Source organism: Melospiza georgiana, chromosome 3, assembly GCF_028018845.1.
Source record: "Melospiza georgiana isolate bMelGeo1 chromosome 3, bMelGeo1.pri, whole genome shotgun sequence".
NCBI classification, from domain to species: domain Eukaryota; kingdom Metazoa; phylum Chordata; class Aves; order Passeriformes; family Passerellidae; genus Melospiza; species Melospiza georgiana.
The window spans coordinates 31,006,941-31,017,144 of NC_080432.1; positions in this window are offsets into that span (position 1 = coordinate 31,006,941).

Here is a 10,204-nt window from a genome sequence, read left to right on the forward strand (position 1 = left end):
CAAAGTAAATTAATAATATCTCTATTGCCATAAATAGAGGATCACTACAATCTGCTCTGTTATTTTTTCATGATTATTCAATGATTTATTTGTATTGTGGTAGCATTTAGTGGCTCCACTCATGAGCCAGGCTAGTGGAATAATAGATGTGCTGCAACCATTCAAGAAAACTGTTTATTAGCATCCTGTCAGCAACTGTTCATGACAGCAAGAAGCAAAGGCAGACCAAAAGCTATGGCAAGCAGAAGTAATTCTGTCAATTATCCTTCAGTAAGATTGATGGAAACACAGTGATTGGTACTAAAAAATGAGACATATTCCATTTTATCTTCCATCCTTGCTTATACAATATTTCCATTTTTCTTCTCCTGAATTGTCTCAGTTGCAGCTGCATGGTTTATCCCACAGATGTTTGTACTTTCATGGCTACCCCTTCCTTTTATGATCTCAAGCTTTCCAGAGATGTTTGCACGACCACTCAGAATTACCACTCCAGCAAACAAGACAAGAGTGCTCTAAAACCAACCCTGAACTGAAGCATGCCCCAAGCCTCCAGTCAGTTATGTGATTTCAGTTTCATAATGCCATTGAAAAGTATTGGATTTACTTTAAATGCCTTATTAGGAAATCCTTCTTTGCTGGTCTTTTAGCAGCTCTTGAATTTTCATCCCTTATTAAATTTTTTTGCTTCCATTTATTAATTTCTATGAAAGCTTCTTGATTAATATTTGGAGCTCTGAGGTTTTACAGAGTCACACTGCTGTGTGTATTGTATTGCAGTCATTTTATTAAGGGAGCCAGACGGGGTAACTGAAGAAATGTAAATTTATGACTTATTAGAACATTTTTATTTTAAGAAGTGCAGAAATGCAAATACACCAAAAAACAAGAATGTATTAATTTTGCTGGATAGCCTTTTGATAGGACTGTGCCAAATACAATTTTTAAAGGAAAGAAAGTTTTACCATTTTTTGCTTATGTTGGATAAAACTTCATTAAAGACTGTTTGGGGGGGAGAGGATTGTTTGTGTGGTTGAGTTTGGGGGTTTTGCATGCTTGAATATCTGGGGGGAAAGAGAGAATTTTTTTCTTATGATATTTTTTTTCCATATAGAGCTTGAATTCTCACAAGATGACTACCTGCCTCTGGATCCACACCTGTGTCCCCACCCACAAGGTGATACCCTGGGCTGGGGGGTACCCCCAGCTTTCCCAGCAACCTGGACACCCTGGAGAACTCCACAGCTCCCTGGCCTAAGACCTCAGGATGTTTTCAGGACCTCAAGAGACAAGAGGCCTGCTATGACCATGGCAGGATGTTCACTGTGTAAATGAGACCAGGTGGGAGGATAAGCGCATCTTATGCAGATCATAAGCTGTTTTCCCTTGAGCTAACTGGATGTGAATTAAAACAGATCCAGGAAACCTCCTATTGGTGAGGGGTTAGTGAAGATGGAACCCATGTGCCTTCAGCAGAGAGAAAGTTGTTGTGTACTGAGAACTTCAGGAAATAAAAACAAGAACTGGCTTCACCCTGCCAATATATCTAAAAATGAGAAAAGAGGAGCAGAAGTGAGCAGTGTGTCAGCCTTGAACAGTGACTTACGAACAGGGACTTGACCTGCAGAGTGCTGGGTGAAGGGTGGGGTTCCAAGGTCTCACAGGAGCCCTGCAGATAGTGAATCACAACCTGAGCATGAGTCAACAGAACCTGGCTGTTGTGAAAATGTTGAATGTCAACACAGTGTTTACACAGAACTGTAACTTATAAAGTGCATGAAGCAATCATTCAGCTGCCCTCAGCACTAGTAAGGCCTCAGATAGAGCAGTGTGTCAAATGTTGAGCAATTTGTTTCCTCTTCAAGGGAAATGTGGTGCAGCTGGACAGCAGCCAAGCAGAGAGAATCAAGCAGAGAGAATTGGAAGAACCTGTCCCATCCTCACAGATTATGTAGTATTCAGTGTGAACATTAGGAGACCAAAGAGAACACAGAAATTAAGTTTTCTGTAAGAAACATATTTTCAAAGAAGGTGGAATTTATCCGTGTAAGTAGGACAAGAATAATAGACTTAATCGAGGCTTGAGAGAATTAGGTTATATATTAGGAAAAGCATTCTAGTTGTAGGAATAATTACTAGGAGAGAGATGGTCTGAAGAAGCTGTAAAAACCTCTGAGAGATTTTTTAAGACTGTTTTAAATAAGTAGAGGCGAGGAAAACATTGGGGAAGATGCACAATGTGAGTTTTGGGCCCCTTCTCATTCTGTCTCTGCATGATTCCCAGCTTGTGAGAACTAAACTTGGCTGATGCCCAGTTTTGTCCATAGACTAATTCCAAACTCATGGTACTGGGCACACTAGTCAGTGCTCATCAAAACCACAGCTAGAAATAATCTCAGTTCCACCAACTGAAGCTTTCATGTAGCATGGGCTGAACTCCAATAAAATCCTGTTAATTAAAACTTGTTGCATTAAAGTGACATTGATTTCAGAATTTTGTTCTGTAACTGTCCTGGTTTAGGGCAAATTTGGGAGAAAACCGCCAAAAGGGGCCCCCTAGAAAGCCAATCCACACAGCCCCTCCCCTCAACTGGTTCAGAAAACTTTCCTCGGAGGGAAGTGGAAAGAACCTGTTTATTTAACAGGCAAGGCACTCCTCAGCACAAGAAATGAACAATACCAGATGACAAAACTCATTCCCCGCTCTGTAGAGACGACAAATTCAGAAAGTCTCTCCTGTGGGTGCTCGCTCTGTCATCAATCCCTCCGGCACTGGCAAAGGCTGCTGCCCAGAGTAGGCCCCCGTAGGCCACAGACTGCAAGCTCTCGGTGCTCCCCAGGCCCCACTCTGGAGCATGTTCAAATGGTTCCAAGAAAAGGAAAGAAAAGCAGTCCAGGGAAAACTCAGACTGCCTCAGCTAGCTGAACTAACTAAAAAGCAAAAGGAGCGTGGTGTTCTGCCCTGTCCATGCCCAGATAACAACAGTGGAGTTCTGTGTTCCAGCAGACTGGGGGAGAGCGCAGCTGATAATGAAACTCTGTGCTCCTTCTTGTCATAAACAAAACAGACTACTGGGGATACAAGCATCGTAATGTCACCCTAGGATAGTGACAAATCCAAACTTGAGACTTTCTGGTCTTCATGTCTATCTTAGGCAGCTAAATGAATGCAGCCCTGCTAATATTCCCTGCACATTAGGTGAAGTAAATCCTCTCTTGGCAATTATCTGAAGACACCTATTGAGCTCAATTAGAAATAGCAGCTCAGGCAACTGGAGCACAGACCCTATTGTCATGCTTATGCAAAACTTGCTTCCCATGCCCAAAAGCTGTTTGTTCCCCCCTGCTCTGTGCTGTGGATAGTAGCACAGCTTAGCATGTTAGCTGTCAGAAGGGGAGTAGCACAGATAAAAGAAGCACATCTCAAGTTCCTGTTCTTGATCTCCTGTGGATGTCCATGCATGACTTGGGGGCAGAAAGAATTACAAAGCAAGTAAACATGTGCCCCAAACCCAGTCAAGGACACATCCAGACCTTTCAACATGGTTCCCAAAGAAATTGTACTATACTGGCGGGAAAGCCCTGTGGCAGAGGGGAGATGGGTTCTGCTTTGCCTATCACTCTCCCAGGCCAAGGTGTGCAGCCAGAATAGGCCCACAAATCTTTCCCTCCCTATATAATGTACATAACTTACTTCATGCATCCAGACTTCTCTCCTCACTATTATTATATAGTGGCACACAGCCACTATATTGAAGTGAAGGGAGACGACCATCCGATTGATGAGCATCGACTCCGATTTATTGATCCAATCAGTCACTTTTTATAACAGTGTTAATTAAGTTCATGCATATTGCAAAATCCGAGCTCACGATAGGCTACAGAGAAAACTCTAACCCCTCCTTTTGTTTACAATACCTGTGGTTTGTTTATTGAAACCAAGATTTGTGTTCTCATCGTGATATGAAAAGTTCTCAAAACCTTCATATCTGTTTCCAGAGCAGCCAAGGACAGAATGTTTACCTGTTATGAGAAGACTGTCTGAGTCTCCTGCTGTTTATAAAAAATGTGCCTGAGAACCTAATTATTTACAGAAAAAGACTTGGGAACTGCTGCTTTGTTGCTGCTTTTTACTTTTCCATCAGCTGTATATTTTCATGGCCTCTTTCTTTAAGCCATGTTTGAACCAAGCTCTCCACACCACTACATTTTTCAGGACAGGAAGATAGGTTATTTAACAGCAACAGAAAGGGCTGAGATTAAATTATCTTCTGTCCAGGTGTCAGAGCAGACTTTTAATAATTCACAAAGACCCCATAAAGAAATTGGATGGATGAGGCTGACTGGGATTCGAGGCACCCTTCCTCAGCAAGGCCAAGGGGCTACTGTGGAGGGCAGGGGCAACTGCTATGTGAGGACATTTTAAAACCCAGGAAAATTACATTCTGCTAAAATATATTAAGCAGAAACTGGGAGAAGGAAGAAAGGAGAAGAAAGAAAGGAAGAAGGAAGAAAGGAGAAGAAAGGACTTCTGTCCTAGGGTGACGTTATGATGCTTGTATCCCCATTCGTGTGTTCTGTTTATGCTGGATATTATGTTCTGTGCCTTCAAGTCTGGGTCTGAAGAGTGAATGTTTTGTTTTGGTTTGCTATCAGCCGCCCCCCCCACCCCCCACCCCCCACCCCAGCTGGCAAGACACAGAGACAGGGCAGGACATAGTGCCGCTTTTGCTTTTTGCTTGGCTTTTTCTCTTTGCTCTTGCTCTTGCTTCTGCTTTGCTTCTGCTTTGCTCTTGCTTTTTGCTTCTGCTCATTAGATAGTTTAGCTAAGCAGTCCAAATTTTTCTCTGGACTGTAAGAATCCATGTATCTCAGGCTGTTTTATGAATCCACTCTGGCTAGCTCGGACTCTAGCCCACATGGTCTTACATGGACAGAAGTAAAAGATGAGAAGCACTCTTCTCCACGTGGGGACGGGTGTCCTGTTTATTGGCTTGGGAGGAGACACTTCAGGTTCTAGCTACCTTCCAAGTGAAAAAAAGCATGTGGATATTTATACCCGAGGGGGATGGGGGCAGGGGAATAGGACCGCAGCCAATGGGATACCATTGAGGAGGGGCGAGGGGAGGGGTAACCAGGGGAAAGACCACCAGGGGGTACAGCAGAGGGGTACATGAGGGAAAGACCTTGTGATGGAGAAGAGAAATAACAATCTATGTGACATAACATACTCATTACAAATTTCCAATCATCCAGTGCAAAACAACAACTAAATAAAGTATTTAGTGCAATACAACACTGGACTGTTTCTTCTTTCCCTTTTTTTGGACCTACTTGAACCTGCTCCAGACTGGGACCTGGGAAACATGCCAGAGGGACTGATAACAGAGTGACCACCCCCCAGGAGAGAATTTCTGAATTTGTCATCTGTTTTCAGAGTGGTGAAAGAGTGGTATAATCTGTACTGTTCATTTTGTGTGCTGGGGGTTGCTGTGCCTATTAAATAAACAGGTTCTTTCCACTTCTCTCTGAGGAATCCTTCCCGAACCGGTTGGGAGGAGCGGCCATGTGGGTTTGCTTTCTGGAGGGGCCCCCTTTTGGAGGTTTTCTCCCAAATTTGCCCTAGACCAGGACAAAATTTGGCACTCAACACATGGGGCTCGAAAGAGAGTGGAAAAAACCCTGTTGGTTGCCATTACTCTGTGTTCATATAAAGCAGTTAATAGCCATGGTTTTTGAATTCATAGTGTCTTTTGGGGTGAAGGTTTGCATGCATTTCTGGTCCCTAGGTTTTTTTTGAGATGTTAATACCTCTATGGTCCCTAGGTTTATTTTCTTATCCAGAAATAGCTCAAGTATTGTCCCTAATACATAGTATTTACAGCAGAGGGGCAGTGACCAGAATAGCTATCCTGCTGGGCTTGGTGGTAATGATTTGTAAGAAGTTTATAAACATGCTGGGGTCTGTTCCAGGTATGAATGGTTCATGGCTGTGGTTATGCATCCAGTTTGTTAGAGGAGGAGCAGGTGATGAGGTGTTTCAGCCTTTGCTTTCCTTCTTCTCCTGAATCTGTTACATCACTATTGGAAAATGTTCAGTTTCCCCTGAATGTTAAAGAGACCATCTTTCTGGTATTCAATCTGGTAAGTTTCCTTTATACAGTGTGCAGCTTTTCTAGAATGAGGACTGAGATTTCTAGATGGGCTGATGAGACCGCTGATCCAGGAGTAGACCCAGGTGTGGAAAATCCTGAGTAGTGTGGGAAATGGGAGGACATGGGCCAAGTCCTGAAGGAATTCTCTGACCCTATAGTCTGGGACTTTCCCCATGAACAAATTCAGAACCCAGCTGAGGTGGGGAAATACCTGAAAGAGAAGTAGCAGGATGACCATAAGGAGAAAAAGATCATTGCAGTGAGCTGGGCCCTGGCATATGTTTTTCGCACATTGCTAGATACTCTAGGCCAGCAGGCAGAGGTGAGGGGGCAGGGAGATAAATTAGGAGCTCTCCCAGTCACTCAGGCTACAGCCAACACCCCAGGCTTGAAGCCAGCAGCCAAACTACATAGTGAGCCCAAGCCAACAATTAAACCAGACAATAAGCGTCAACCAATGGCTGTTGCTACCAGCACAAGAAGTGGAAAATGCACGGATAAGACCAATTGACCAGTGGATGATGATGATGATGATGATGATGCAGGAGAAGGACCCTCAATACCTCCTGACATAAAAGCCAGAGTCAAAGTGGCAGTGTTTTGTGGAGAAAAGAAGAAACCTCACAACTTTATAAAAGTTGTAAAGCCCGGTATGTTTATTTACGACGCGCACCAGACGCAAGTCCCCCAACAAGGCATGCGTGCCTCTGAAGACCTTAGGTCTTCTTTTATCCCCCTTCCAAATGCATATGCATACAGTTTCACAATAAGTTCATACATATTCATTCCACGTGACATTTAGCACCAGTTCTTCTTTATCAAAGGAATTTCTAAGTCGGGGGGGCAAATCGACCTTGTGGTCTTCTCTTTTTCTTTCTCTGTCTCCTTGCTGTCTCGGCATGCGAGTTTTTCCTTCAGCTTTGGCCTCACAGACTTTTCACCTTTCTTAGACACTTCACTTAATTCAGAATGGATCTTTACTCTGTCTCATTCTCCCCTTTCCTAGGAAATAAGTAAATTCTTTTACTTAATGAAAACCTTCATGACAGTAAGTGTCTTTTAGTGCTTCACCATGTACGTTTGACAAAGATGTTAGTACAGCTATTCGTTGTAGCATTCTACAGTTCCAAATTAACAATATAATAGATAATCCTAAGCTTATCCCAACTAATATTAGTAAAACTACAATGGGGTGGCACAACTTATTAAAGATTCCATTTGCTGTTGGTGACCACCCAAAGATCACATCTCACCAGTAATGATCCATATTTTGTTTTATTCTTTGTAGAACTCTGGTTATCTCCTTTGTATCATGTTGGACAGTAATTAAGGTTTTCTTTCTGCTTCCTTGGATTCCTTTCAAGCTCTCCAATAGGTCTTGGTGCTTAATTAATTGTTTTACCAGTGTAAGGTTCATCCCACTAGGGGTAGGTGGTAGTCTGTGATACATTGTGTAATTGGCTTAAATCAGCTGGTGGGATGTTACTGGTACCAAATACCAAAAATCACACCCAATAATCTTAACAAAATTACAAATACAGAGATTAGAATGGTTTCTACTAGACAGAATAACATCATTGCTATCAAATTGTACAGCAGCACAAGCAGTTCTCAAGTGGGCTCACACTGCAAATTCAGACACACTTCACAAGTGTATCTGACAGAGGTTTAGGTCATATTTGAGGCAGATGTTTATTCTGAAATGTAGAGACCTCAGGAATCTCCTTCCCCTTCCAGAGCACCTGATTTCCCAGATGTGTGGCAAGCAGGAATGTCTCTTCTGGTCTACAAAACCTCACCCACCTTGCCCCTAGCTTCAGGTCCAAGCTTCAAGTAAATAATGAAGGGGAAGTCTGAGAGAAGAGCCTAAATTCATTGCAGTGCCTCAGAAGAAACTGGGATCAGGTTTCTGCTACTTGAAACACTCAGCACAAAAGTGATGCTCAAAATCCTACAGCCTGCTGCTGAGCTCTGAGGCGGGGTCTCTCTCTACCTCTTTTAAGCAGAATCCAACTGCCTCAGACTGGGACAATCATTGATTCAAATCTCAGTAGGAAAAGGGATAGCTATAAATGTCGGGAGTTTAGTTCAAGCATGGCTTAAAGAAAAAGGCCATGAAGCCATGCAATTGAAAGAAAAGTAGCAGGTAGCTGTGAAGAAGTTTCCCAGCCTGACTTCTATAAACAATTAGACTCTTTCAGGCATCATTGTATAAACAATAAGGTTCTCAGGCAGTCTTCCCATAACAAGTGTAACACCCTCTCTGGGAAAAGATGGCACCCTGAGAACAGATGTGGAAGTTTTGGGAACTGTTCATATCACAGTGGGAACACTGGTTTTATTTTGTGTAAACAATCAATGGTATAGTAAAACAAAAGGTGTGGTTAGAGTTTTCTCTGTTAGCCTATCATAAACCTGGATTTTGGAATATGCATGAAGTTCGTTAACACTATTATTTAAACTGGCTGATCGATCAATAAATTTGAGTTCGATGCATCAATGGATTGGTCGTTCTCCCCTCACTTCAACAAATGGTGACACCCGGACGTGATAGCAGATACCACGATGATCGCGACCACCACGGGGATTGCGAACACCACGAGAAGTGAGGACTGGTTCGGGCTCCGAAGCAGCGGGAGCGGCAAATAAGCGCGAAACCAAAGCGGAGGAAAAAAGCCGCCGATACACGCCGTGCCCTGGCGACCATATAGATGGGTCCAGCCGATACGTGCGGCCGATGCCTGGAAAACGCTGCTAGGTGAAAGCGCGCAATTAAAAGAGGTATGGAAAGGCAAGCCGCATATGAACTTTTTATTACGTTTTTGCAAAAAAGGCAAATTAAGGGAATAGACTTACGGAAGGAATTGCAAGGTCTTTTGGCTTATGGTTTGGAACGGGGAATCTTTGTGAATTCCCACACAGTTTACGAGTTAACGGAATTGCGTGAATTCGGTGATTTATTGTCAGAGGCTGCTTTAGAGAGTGGTAAAACTGCCAAGAAGCTAAGCAAGCCATGGCAAGTGATGTATGGTGCACTGTTTTACTATCTCTCTGAGTGCAAGATAGCAGCCGCAGCTCGTGGAGCTTGCGGGGCTGTGCTACTCCGAACTCGGCACGGGCGCTCTGCCATGGTGAGCAGCCGCGGCGAGTGACCGCCTGAAATGCTGCGCTGTAGCGGCGGGAGCGGAGGCAGCGGCGGGGAGAGCCGAGCCGCCGCTGCGGGAGCCAAGGCGCGCCACCCCGGGAGAGAGTGAAGCCGCCGGGGGGGGAGCCACGGGTGCAGCGGTGCCTGCAGCGGAGTCAGCCTGCCGGTGAGTAAATAAAGAGCCCAGTGCAGGGGGGCGTTTTCACCCACTCCGACACACGCGCCGCAGGACTGGAGCGCTTTTTGCAGCGGGAGCGTTTCTCCCTCCCCCCACAGCCGGCAAAAGCTTCAGTTTAAGACCTAACAGCCTAATGGATGCCTCGGTCTAGGACCTAACTGCCTAATGGATGTAACTTTTGTCAGCAAAAGGAAAAGATCCCTGTTGAAATTAAGAAACAAGTGATGGTAAACAAGGAAAGTTAAAGGCACTTTTGTTCTTCCTGGCAGAGACTATGAAACAGGAATCAGCGTACTGTATGCATGGGTCAAATTTCAGCCGATTTGGCTCGGCATTGGTTATGCTGTCTTGAAATCACCTGCATTAACATAGACTTTAACATCAGAAGCCCGGATGGTTCAGTCAGTGGAACATCAGACTCTAAAATTATATTTTGAAAAGTTTAAAAATGTTAAGATGTGTTGGACTGATTGTATGAGTGAGATTGTATGAGTGTGCTCAAGCAAAAACGTGAGAAAGGTTTTGATTTAGTGTTTTAGAGTCAGGCCTGTGGGTGAGTGATAGTGAATGCTATATTTTATGTCTATAGTATCTGTTATTAAGTAGTTTAAGTTAAATTATTTATTAAATGCTGAATACTATTAAGGTTAAGTTTGTTAAGTTTATTTTCTGTTAAGTTCGAGGTCTGTTAAGTTTAAATTGTATATTAGGTTTAAGTTAAGTTAG